The 9,658-nt window shown below is 43.4% G+C and overlaps 1 pseudogene; it reads left to right on the forward strand.

Annotated features, from left to right (window-relative positions):
* The first annotated feature begins 8,529 nt into the window (after window positions 1–8,529).
* On the forward strand, window positions 8,530–9,171 carry LOC100609251 (actin-related protein 2/3 complex subunit 3-like; annotated as a pseudogene).
* The last annotated feature ends 487 nt before the right edge of the window (window positions 9,172–9,658 follow it).

Consider the following 9,658-nt stretch of genomic DNA (forward strand, 5'->3'; position numbering starts at 1 on the left):
GGTTTGAAAATTTTCCAGCAGGAACAATCATTTGTATATTCGTACAACAGATTAAATTGTTTTGGGGGCTAGAGATACAGAAGTGAGCAAAACAGACAAAGCCCTGCCCTCCTGGGGTTCCAGTGTTGAGACAGAGATAAACGGAACATGCAAGAAAACATCTAGTGTGTCGAATGATGATGAGGGCCACAGAGAAAACGCAGCAGGGAAGGGGGACAGGAAGTACTGGTACAGATTGGGAAGTTGGCTGTCATTTTAAATAGCATGGCCAGAGAATGCCACACAGAGAAGGTGACATTTCATCCAGGACTTAAAAGGAAGTAAGGAAACCAGCCATGTGGCTGCCTGGGGAAAATGTCTTCCAGGCTGGTGAAACAGTAAATATATGAGAGAGGGGCATGCCTGGCATGGGTGGAGGAACAGCAAAAAGGTGAGTGTGACTAGAGCGAGTGAAGGAGGGGAGAGGAGATGAAGTGAGAGAATGGATGGCAGGGAGGCCCAATCCTGCAGGGCCCAGAGGTCACTGGACAGATCCTGGCTTTTGCTCTACGGGAAATGGCTGCCATTGATGAGTTGAGTAGAGGAGCAACATGGTCTGATTATGATCTAAAGGATCTCTCTGACTACTGGGTAAAGAATAGTCTAAGATGGAACAAAGGCAGAGCAATACTCAAGATGAAGGCTGAGGCGGGAGGGCCACTCCAGCCCAGGAGTTCGAGGCTATAGTGCATTATGATCACATCTGTGAATAGCTGCTGCACCCAAGCTTGCACAGCATGACATGATCCATCTCTATTAAATAAAAAAATAGTCAAGATGAGAAATGATGGTAGCTTGGACCAAGATCCCAGCAGTGAAGGTGGTAAACAGTGGCAAGTCTCAAGGTATATGTTGAAGGTAGAGTTGACAGGATTTGCTGTCGGACTGGGAGATAAGAATGAAAAGAAAAATGAATGAAGAACTCTTGGCTTGAGAAACTGCAAGGATGCAGTTGATGTTAAGATGGGAAATCGTGTAGATGCGGCAGGTTTTGGGGGAAGATCAGGAGTTTGATTTTGAGAAAGTTAACATTTCAGATGCCTGTTAGGCACTTCAGTGGGCAGCTGACATATGAGTCTAGAGTCCAGGCAAGAGCTAGATCTGGAAGACATCAGCTTATAGATGGCATTTACAGCCGTGAGACTGGATGTAAGGGATGGTTGTAGAAACAGAAAAGAAGTCCAAACCCTGCTCCTGAGGTCTCCAGTGATAAGGATCAGGGAGGTGTGGAGAAACCAGCAAAGGTTCCTGAGAAGTATTGGCCCAGGAAATACAAGGAAATCCAGGAGAGTGTGATGTCTCAGAAGCCAAGTGTGGAAAGTATTCCAGGAAATCTATAAACCTATGACAAAACAGTCTGAAGAAATGAAGAGATGGCCTTCAGAGATTCATGCGTAGGCATGGATTAGAGTCCATTGTTCCTGAGGTTCCTGAGAGCTTGGGGGCAGGGCTGGTATTAGGCTCAGAACAGGAGGAGGATCTAGGTGGAAGTTGTTTATGCAATTACCTTTCAGCCTTTTCTAAGCAGGTTATACACAAGACTGACAGACTGTAGTTGGGCAATTAAGTAGGACTCAGAGGGTAGGATAGAGTGTTGAAAGAAAAAAATTAACATTTTAGATCAAAATTCATCTCAACGACAAGCTATTAAATGTCTTTCCTGTGTTTCTTTCCATACACTTTTAATTATTTCTTGGTCAGAAACATCCTGTTGGTGAATGCCTAGAAGGGTCAGCCATTCCCCAAATTCTTTTGAAATGCTGAGTTCTAAGTTATGAAAGTTGTTTCTCTTAGAAGGGCATCTGAAGATGAAAGTCAACCTCTCCCCTGCTCAGCAGTGAATTACATTGGCCTCTCTTATTATTCCCTCATTTTTATGAAATGGAAACTCTTTCACAATGTTTAATGGGCTCTTCACATGTTATTTCATGGACCATTAACATAACTGGATAATAGAATTGATGGTTAAAATACCCTACTTATCCCATGTAAGGTGTGAATATGCCACGATTAACCCAGGACAGAAGAGGGCAAGAGCAAAGCCATCTGACACAAAGCAAGAGTGGTTCAGAAGCACAGGAAGTGGGTGCCCTGCCTGCCTGTTTGGGAGAAATAATAATGATCATAATGGCTATCATTTATGTTCTATACGCATCCCCTTTTCCAGTCTGTACACAAATTGTATGAGGCAATACTGTCCCCACTTTTTAAAAAAGTAAATTACTGAGGATCCCCTGGCCGAAGGGGTGTGCTATCAAAGGTGCCTGAATAACGACCTACTGCAGCCTAGCCCAAGTGGCACATCAAACTCACTATCATAGGTGCCCCCCAGAATTCATGTATTGAAGCCCCGACCCCCAGTACTTGATGTGTGGCTGTATTTGGAGGGAAGGCTTTTAAAGAGGTAATGAAGATTAAATGAGGCCATTAGGGTGGGGCCCTAATCCAGTAAGTCCAGTGTCCTTACAAGGAGAGAAAGGGACCCCAGGGATGCGCACGCATAGAAGAAAGGCCGTGTGAGGACACAGCAAGAAGGTGGCTGTCTGCAAGCCAAGAAGAGAGGCCTCAGGAGAATGTGACCCTTCCGGCACTTTGATCTTGGACTTCCAGCCTCCAGAATGGTGAGAAAGAAATTTATGTTTAAGCCACCCCAACTGTGGTATTTGCTATAGCAGCCTTAGCATACTAAGATAGGGTGGTATCAGGTCTGTGGTAGACATATTTTGGAGCACTCTTTTTGTGAAATGGACACTCTTATCCTCTACTTAATTAGCGGTGGTGGGGAAGGTGGTCATGTTTGTGCCACATGACCCTTGGCTGCCTATAGCTGTGGACCAGGGGTATATGGCAGGCTCCTGGCAATCAGATCTCTGTCCTGGGAGTTTATAATTGGAAGACTGAGAAATGGAGTCAGTTAGACAATGAAGGTCAAGGCAGTGGTGATGCCACAGAGTCCTGAGGCCATGGTGGTCTGTGGGTGAGCAGAAAAACTTGGCCTTCCATTGGAGAGAGCAAGGGATATGTGGAAAGAGAGAGGGACTCTGTAGTCTCAGAATCAGAGAGATGAAAGAGAAGCCACCTGGTGATGTCTGAGTCCTGTGAGACCCTGCTTTGCTTCCTGCCCTTGGATTCTGGGAGCATCTCTGTATCCTTCCAATAAGTCTTCAACTCTGCCTAGTCTGAGTGGATTTCTCTTCCTTGTGATCAAACCGAATCAGACACCAAGCTCAGGCTCTTTCCATGTGTATAGTGTGCTAGGCCCATCTAAGGCAATCCCTCACAGCCCAGCAGCACTCCCGAACATTCAGGATCTTTCTCCTTCAGTACAGCTTTATTAATTCTACAAAAGCATGTTAGATGCTGTGTTGGTCAGGGTTCTCCAGAGAAACAGAACCAGGAGATCATATATACAAAGAGACTGATTTGAAGGAATTGGCTTATGTGATTGTGGGGGTTGGCAAGTCCAAAATCATGAAGGAAGCCAATGACAGGTTGGAACCTCTGAGGCAGGTGGTTTGATGTAAATTAAGGATAGGAGTTGACAAATGTTTTCTGTAAAGGGCCAGACTGTAATTATATTAGTCTCTGTGGGTCATTGTTTCTGTTGCAACCACTTAACTCTGCCATTGTATTGTGAAAGCAACCACAGACATTATGTAACTAAATGGGCATGGCTGTGTTCCAACAAAACTTTATAAATACTGGATTAGGGATTTCACATAATTTTTTAGTGTGTTAAAATATTATTTTAAATCTTTTTGATCATTTAAAACTTAAGAAACTTACTAGCTCACAGGCAGTAGAAAAATAGGGTGGGTAGTTTGGCTCACAGGCTCATAGTTTACTGACCCCTAATTTAGAACAATAATTAAAATATTGCAGTTAAAGAAGATTCACATCAAAACTTCTATGTTGTTCAAAAAGACAATGATTGAGTAAATTGAAGTACAATCACTTCTAAAAATTTTTGCAATTAAAGTAATATAAAGACTATATAGCAATATTGAAATGCTGTGATAAATTGCAAGTGGAAAAAGCAGACTCCAAAATTACGTCTACTCTGATTTTAACTATGTTGCATGAATCTTGAATAAACTATGTGCAAATTATGTATGCACAAGGATTGAAAGGGAAAAATGAAAGCTGTTTGATTTGAATGAAGCTGGGACTGTGGGTAATTTGTTTTTGCTTAAATGGGAGTATCGAGTTTCCTTCTAATTCTCAGGTTCTATGATGCCATTACCATGGACATTTAGTTTAAATAATTTATTAGGCCATCCCCCTTTGCAGATAAGGAAGGAAGAGGATGTAATTTAGATTGGTCAGAGATCAGAGTTTCAAGTAGTGTTCCAGTTAACCATCGCTGAGTAACAAACAACCCTACACTTAGTGGCCTCAAACAACCACCGTTTTATTAAGTTTATGGATTCTGTGGGTGAGAAATTCAATCAGGGCACAGTAGCCATGGCTTGCCTCCACTGTAAGATGTCTGTGGCTTCAGCTGGGAAGACCTGAATGGCTGCAGGGGACTCAAATGTCTGGGTTCTGCAGCATGCTCTTCTGAGATAACATCTTCATTTGCACTGGAATCTGGGCAGGAATCACTCCTAGGATGGTGAGTTAGTTTCCTAAGGCTTTCATAATGAAGTACCACAAACTGGATGGCTTAAAACAACAGAAATTTATTGTCCACAGTTCTGGAAGCTGGAAGTCTAAGATGAAAGTGTTGGCAAAGTTGATTTCTTCTGAGGTCAGGAAGGAACAGTCTGTTTCATGCCTCTTTTCTATCTCCTGGTCATTGGCTGGCAACGTTTGGTATTCCTTGGCTTATGGAGGAGTCACCCTGATCTCTGCCTTCATTTCCACACGATGTTCTTTCTCTGTGTGTGTGTTGTCTCTGTGCCCACATCCTCTTTTTTCATAAGGACACCCATCATTTTGGATTAGGGCCCACCCTAATGACCTTATCCTCACCTGATCATCTGCAAAACCCTGTTTCCGAATAAGGTCACATTCACAGATACTGGGGATTAGGTCTTTAACATTTCTGCGGAGATGCAGTTCAACCCATAGAAGCTGAGCTCAGCTGGGACTGCCTACACAGTGCCTCCATATAGCCTCTACATTACTGGGTGAAATTCACCCCCGATATTTCACATAGGTTCTTATCTATTTTCCTTAAGTGTCGGCTGGTCTGAGAAATAAAGGGAAAGAGTACAAAAGAGAGAAATTTTAAAGCTGGGTGTCTGGGGGAGACATCACACATCAGCAGGTTCCATGATGCCCCCTGAGCCATAAAACCAGCAAGTTTTTATTAGTGATTTTCAAAAGGGGAGGGAATGTACGAATAGGGTGTGGATCACAGAGATCACATGCTTCACAAGGTAATAAGATATCACAAGGTAAATGGAGGCAGGGCGAGATCACAGGACCACAGGACCGGGGTGAAATTAAAATTACTAATGAAGTTTCAGGCAGGCATTTTCACTGATAACATCTTATCAGGAAACAGGGTTTGAGAGCAGACAACCGGTCTGACCAAAATTTATTAGGCAGGAATTTCCTCGTCCTAATAAGCCTGGGAGCGCTATGGGAGACCGGGGCTTATTTCATCCCACTGCGATGACCGTAAAAGACAGCCACCCCCAAAGCGGCCATTTTAGAGGCCTCCCCTCAGGGACACATTCTCTTTCTCAGGGATGTTCCTGGCTGAGAAAAAGAATTCAGCAATATTTCTCCCATTTGCTTTTGAAAGAAGAGAAATATGGCTCTGTTTCACCCAGCTCACTGGCAGTCAGAGTTTAAGGTTATCTCTTTTGTTGCCTGAACATTGCTGTTATCCTGTTCTTTTTTCAAGGTGCCCAGATTTCATATTTTTCAAACACACATGCTGTACAAACAATTTGTGTAGTTAACGCAATCATCACAGGGTCCTGAGGTGACATACATCCTCCTCAGCTTACGAAGATGATGGGATTAAGAGATTAAAGTAAAGACAGGCATAGGAAATCACAAGGGTATTGACTGGTGAAGTGATAAGTGTCCATGAAATCTTCACAATTTTTGTTCGGAGATTGCAGTAAAGACAGGCTTAAGAAATTATAAAACTATTAATTTGGGGAACTAATAAATGTCCATGAAATCTTCACAATTTATGTTCTTCTGCCATGGCTTCAGCCAGTCCCTCTGTTCAGGGTTCCTGACTTCCCGCAACACTCCATCTGGCATGGAGCTGAGTTCTGAGAGGGAGTATCCCTGAAGCGAGCCTAAGTGAATCAGGTAGAAGCTGCATGGACTTTTATGCACCAGCTTTGGAAGCCATGGTCTATTGGTAGAAGCAGTCACAAGCTTGCCCAAATTCAAGATGAGGGGCATAGAATTTATCTTTGAATGAGAGGAGTATCAAATAATTTGCCACCACTGTTTTTAAAAAGTAGACTTTGGCCAGGTGCAGTGGCTCACCCTGTAATCCCAGCACTTTGGGAGGCTGAGGTGGGAGGATCACTTGAGCCTAGGAGTTTGAAACCAGCCTGGTCAAAATAGTGAGGCCCTGTATCTTAAAACAAAACAAAACAAAAACCAGACTTCATTATACATATACATATGTATGTGTGTGTGTGTGTTTGTATATATGTGTGTATATATATATATATATATTTTTTTTTGAGACTGGGTCTCACTCTGTCACCCAGGCTAGAGTACAGTGGCACCATCACTGTACTCTTACTGCAGCCTTAAACTCCTGAGCTTAAATGATCCTGATCCTCTCACCCCAGCCTCCCAAGTAGCTGGGTCTATAGTATAGGTGTGCACCAGCACACCCGGCTAAGTTTAAAAAAAATTTTTTTGTAAGAGATAAAGTTTCACCTTCTCACTTTGTTGCCCAGGCTGGTCTCAAACTCCTGAGCTCAAGTGATCCTCCTGCTTTGACCTCCCAAAGTGCTGAGATTACAGGTGTGAGCTGACATGCCTGGCTGATTTCATTTTTTAGAGCAGTGGTTGGGGCACAGCAAAACTGAGAGGAAGGTACAGAGGTTTCCCATATAATTCCTGCCCCTACAAATGCACAGCCTCCCCTATTATTAACATCCCCCACCAGAATGGTGCATTTGTTACAATTGATGAACTGACGCTGATGCATCATCACCCAAAGTCTACAGTTGACATCAGCGTTCACTGTTGATGTTGTACATTTCATGGGAATGCGTAATGACGTGTATCCACCATTATAGTTTCAGTGCCCTAAAAATTCCTGTTTGCAGACATTTTGAAAAACCACCTCATGTAGCAATGTTTAACCTAGGGTTTATGGACCCACTGGGAATCCATAGATGGCTTCCAAAGCATCTGAGAAACTATGGGAGTTATGCAATGTGTTGTATGAGTCCAGGTTCTTTTTTCTGCAGCATTGGTCCGTAGTTCAAAAGGGGTTATGACCTATAAATGATGAGGAAATACAGGGATATTAGGCCAATTTGCTGCTTCCAAACAGATCAGGGCATGCTTCCCATTCTCTAACTCAGAGAAAATGTGTTCTATCTCTGGCTTGGCATCAGAGACAGCCTTTCTCCTTCCCCGAGGCAGCCTCTGCCATCTGCCAAATGGTGTTGTTCTGTGACCCCAGTGTCCTTGAAGCCATCCGGAAGTCTTAGAGGGAGGTCCCTAGTGGTCCCAGCATGCTCTAACTCCTCAGGGGACAGGGCTGGAACTGAAAAGCAGCCTGTTTCCCACTCTCCCTAGAGCTGAAGGCTCTGTGAGAATGGGCTCTGTGAGCCCAACCATCCCACAACAGAACTAGGAGCCCATGGAAGGGTTGGCTTGTCCCACCATACTCAGCCCCTTCCAACCTTATTCATGCTTCTGTGTTATTTGGGTACCTGCTTATCTCCTCTACTAACTAATAAAATTTTGAGAACAACGACCTGTCATTTTTCTGTATATTAAACAGTATTTAGCACCACGTTTTGCATATGATAATTCTCAAAATGGTTGGTAATTTTAAAACATCAAAGCTGAGTTGCAGAAAGTTAGAACAGATCTCCAACGGCTCTGATGGCAGCTTTGGTCACAAGGATGCTGGTTATTTATGTGGTTAGAACCAGGGCCTCAAGAGCTCACCGTGCTAGGAGGGTCTTATCTGGGGAAAGCCAGAGTAGGCCAAAAATAAGAAGGGGATTTGAGAGGGGGAATTTGAGGAGAGAAACTTAGAGCTAGCCTGGGTTCTAATCCCAGCTCTGCCACCAACAATCTGTGGGACAGGACACCAGTCAAGGCATGTCTGTATGGCACAGTAGAGTTGGAATGTGAAGCTTGGCTGTCTCATGTATTAGCTGTGAGAGAGGCAGCAGCTTCATGTCCTAGCTCCCTCCTCTTCTTATTATCTGTGTGACCTTGGGCATTAATAAGTCTCCAAAGCCTCAGCTACCTCTCTCCTAAAATACCTGTTCTAGTGATCCTGCTGCTCTGGGTTGAAACTCAGGTGATCCCAAGATGCTGGCTTACCAATCTTCTCTCATGGACCCTGACACCAAACTCACTGGAAACATGGCACTGTTACCCATCAGAAGCCAATTCAAAGGACCTGCCCCCAGAGAGACAAAAGATACAGATATTGTGGATGAAGCCATCTGTTACTTCAAGGCCAATGTCTTCTTCAAAAACTATGAAATTAAGAATGAAGCTGATAGGACCTTGATATATATAACTCTCTACATTTCTGAGTGTTCGAAGAAACTCCAAAAGTACAATTCCAAAATCCAAGGTAAGAAAGAAATGTATACATTGGGAATCACGAATTTTCCTATTCCTGGAGAGCCTCATTTTCCACTTAATGCAATTATGCCAAACCTGCGAACAAACAGGAAGATGAAGTGATGAGAGCCTATTTACAACAGCTAAGGAGAAAGACTGGCCTGAGACTTTGTGAGAAAGTTTTTGACCCTCAGAATGATAAACCCAGCAAGTGGTGGGCTTGCTTTGTGAAGAGACAGTTCATGAACAAGAGTCTTTCAGGACCTGGACAGTGAAGGGAGCCTGGGCAGCCACCATCTCCAGAGCCCTGGGCAGCATTTTCCATTAAGATGTACACAATCTTTTGCCTTTATCTCATAAAGTTTTATACAGAAGAGAGAAGAGCATGTCTTCACTTGAAAAACTCTTGATCAAGAATTCGGGTGGGGGAAAAGAAAGTGAGGTATCAAAGGTGATCTGAAATTTTCTACAGTATTAAGCTGGTGCTTAATAAGAATAAGTAATAATAAAGAAATTTCTAACATTAAAAAAATACCTATTCCAGAGATTACTAGTGTCAGCCAAGTGCCCTCCATGGGATAGGTACTGTTGTAAGTGCTTTATATGTACTCACTCCTTTGGTCCTTTTAACAATCCTGCAAACTAGGTAGTATTATTATCCCATTTCCAATAACTCAACTGAAGCACATGGGGGTAACTCTCCTACAGTTACCCCACTGTCAAGGGGGTATAGCTGGGATTTGAACCAGGCAGTCTAGCTCCCTGAGTCTGCTTCCTTAACCACCACATTACCACACAGTGACCTGACACAATGCACTGAAATTGCTTAGCATGCACTAAGAGCTCAACAAATGTCAGTTGCTCGTGA

This window comes from Pan troglodytes, chromosome 5 (assembly GCF_028858775.2).
Source record: "Pan troglodytes isolate AG18354 chromosome 5, NHGRI_mPanTro3-v2.0_pri, whole genome shotgun sequence".
Classification (NCBI taxonomy): domain Eukaryota; kingdom Metazoa; phylum Chordata; class Mammalia; order Primates; family Hominidae; genus Pan; species Pan troglodytes.